This window comes from Varanus komodoensis, unplaced genomic scaffold (genome assembly GCF_004798865.1).
Source record: "Varanus komodoensis strain SLA01 unplaced genomic scaffold, ASM479886v1 scaffold23, whole genome shotgun sequence".
Taxonomy (NCBI): domain Eukaryota; kingdom Metazoa; phylum Chordata; class Lepidosauria; order Squamata; family Varanidae; genus Varanus; species Varanus komodoensis.
In genome coordinates this window covers 19,496-22,678 of record NW_025335627.1, presented here as the reverse complement: position 1 = coordinate 22,678, position 3,183 = coordinate 19,496, and positions in this window count along the sequence as shown.

The following is a 3,183-nucleotide window of genomic DNA, read 5'->3' as shown; positions in this document are numbered from 1 at the left end:
TGTTACACATTTATACCTGTTGGTCCCTGTTAACAACCTGGCAGCTGTATTCCAAGTCCATTGAAGTAACAAGACCATCTTCAGGGTCAGCCCCGCGTAAAGCGCTTTACAATAGTTTAATTGGGAAGTTACCAGGGCATGGGTCACCACTGCTGGGCACTGCCCATCCGGGTAGGGGCACAGATGATGGATCAGCCAAAGCTGAAGCAAAGCGCTCCTCTCTTTCAGGTCCAGGAGAACCAACAGGGATGCAATCCCCCGTCCCTGCATAGGTCATCCAACAGGGAAACCAAGGCAGTCTCCATCCCTTTGTTGTTGCTCTTACTACTTGCAAAGTCATGTCCGACCCATTGTGACCCCATGGACAGCATTCCTCCTGGCTTTCCTGTCCTCCACCATCCCCTGGAATCCACTTACGCTCACAAAAACTGCTTCGGTGACTCCATCTAGCCACCTCATTCTCTGCCATCCCCTTCTTATTGTTCCCAGCATTAGACTCTTCTCTAGGGAGTCCTTCCTTCTCATCAGGTGGCCAAAGTATTTCAGTTTCATCTTCAGTATCTGGCCTTCTAAAGAGCAGTCAGGGTTGATCTCCTCTAGGTGTGACTGGATTGATCACCTTGTGCTCCTAGGGACTCGCAGGAGTCTCCTCCAGCACCACAATTCAAAGGCCTCAATTCTTTGGGGCTCAGACTTCCTTGTGGTCCAAATTTCACAGCCATACATTGCAACTGAGAAAACCATAGCCTTGACTATACGCACCTTTGTTGGCAGGTTGATGTTTCTGCTTTTTCATATGCTGACAAGATTCCCCATAGCTTTCCTCCCAAGGAGCAAGCGTCTTTTAATTCCTTGGCTGCAGTCACTGTCTGCGGTGATCTTGGAGCACAGGAAAATAAAATCTGTCACTACCTCCATTTCTTCCCCATCTATTTGCCAGGAAGTGAGAGGACCAGATGCCATGATCTTAGTTTTCTTAATGTTGATTTTCAAGCCAACTTTTGCGCTCTCCTCCTTCACCCGCATCAAGAGACTCCTTATTTCTCCTTCACTTTGTGCCATGAGAGTGATATCATCTGCATATCAAAGGTTGTTGATATTTCTCCCGGCAATCTTAATTCCAACTTGTGATTCATCTAGCCCCACCTTTATTATTATTATTATAAAATTTCTATGCTGCCCCTTGCCAAAGCCTCGGGCGGCTTACAACACAATAAAATACATTGAAATACAATAGAGCATAATAAATTACCATTAAATACAAAAATACAAAAAATACACTGAGTTATGAACATAATCGTATAAAATTAAATTATCAGTATAAAATAAGTAAATAAATAATATAGGGGGAGAAAAGAGAAGAAAGAAGAAGTTGCCCTGGCCAGATCATATATTTTAACAATGAAAATGATGTTTAAATAAAAAGGTCTTTACCTGGCGCCGAAAAACTAGTAACGACGGTGCCAGGCAGACCTCTTTGAGGAGTGAATTCCATAGGTTGGGAGCCACCGCAGAGAAAGCCCTCCTCTGAGTACTTATTCTCCTAATTTCTTTCATGGAGGGTTCCCGGAGAAGGGACTCTCCTGCAGATCTCAAAGGGCAGTCGGGCATGTACGGGCTTAAGCGCTCGTTCAGGTAGCCAGGACCCAAGCCGTTTAGGGCTTTATAGGTCATAATCAACACCTTGAATTGGGCCCGGGCTTCAATGGGAAGCCAGTGAAGCTGATGGAGGGCTGGAGTCATGTGAGCATAATGCCCCGTCCCCGTCAGCAACCTGGCAGCTCTATTTTGCCCCAATTGAAGTGTTCAGACCGTTTTCAGGGGAAGCCCCTGACGTAACGTAAAGCGCGTTACAGAAGCCTAGGCGGGAAGTCACCAGCACGTATGTCACCGTCGCCAGGCAGGCGTACTCCAGGTAGGGGCGCAGCTGATTAATCAGCCGAAGCTGAAGTAAGGCGCTCCTCGCCACCGCTGTCACCTGAGCTTCCAAAGAAAGCTCTGGGTTGAGGAGTACTCCGAAGCTGCAGACCTTGTCCCTAAGAGGGAGTGTGGCACCATTCAGGACCAGGTCAAATCCACCTTCTCCAAAGCCCGATCGGCCAACCAACAGGACCTCCGTCTTGTCTGGGTTGAGTTTCAGTGTTTTGGCCCTCATCCATTCCATTACCTCGGCCAAGCACTGGTTCAGCACAGCCGCTGCCTCACCTGATTAGTGGAGAACGAGAGGTAAAGCTGGGTATCATCAGCGTATTGATGATTCCGCAGCCCACACCTCATGATGACTTCTCCCAGCGGTTTCATATAGATGTTAAATAGCAGAGGGGATAGAATGGAGCCCTGTGGCACTCCATGGCATAGCTGCCATGGTGCAGAGACAAGGTTCCCCAGCACTACCTTCTGGAATTGTCCATTGAGATAGGAGCGGAACCACTGCAAAGCAGTGCCTCCAACCCCCAATCCCACTAGCCTACCCAGAAGGATACCATGGTCGATGGTATCGAAAGCTGCCGAGAGGTCCAGAAGAACCAACAGGGATGCACTCCCCCTGTCCTTCTTCCTGCACAGGTCATCGTACAGGGCGACCAAGGCAGATTCAGTACTGTACATGTGTCTGAAGCCAGACTGAAAAGGATCCAGATAATCAGTTTCATCCAAGAGTGCTTGGAGTTGTCCCGCCACCACTCCCTCCAACACCTTGCCCAGAAACGGGATGTTGGCCACAGGTCTATAGTTAGTGGCCATCTCTGGATCCAGTGACGCTTTCTTCAGGACCGGTCCTATTACCGCCTCCTTTAAAGGGGCAGGCACTCGACCCTCCCTCAGAGAAGCGTTAACCACTTCCAAGATCCAGGTCCCAATCCCATGCTTGGAGTTATTGATTAACCAAGACTGGCAAGGATCCAACAGGCAAGTGGTGGGACGTACTCGTCCAAGGACCTTGTCCACATCATCGGGCCACAATAATTGAAATTCCTCCAATAATTTTGGACCAGACGGTAGCATTGGCGTCTCCCCAGAGACCTCTGATTCATTAGTGGAGTCAAGCTCGTGACGAATCTGAGCGACTTTCTCCCTGAAATGCCTGGCAAAGTCATCACAGCGGGCCTTTGAGGGTGGCATCGGATCTTCCTTAGGACCCGGGCGAACCAGGCCTTGCACCACTCAAAAAAGCTCCACCAGACG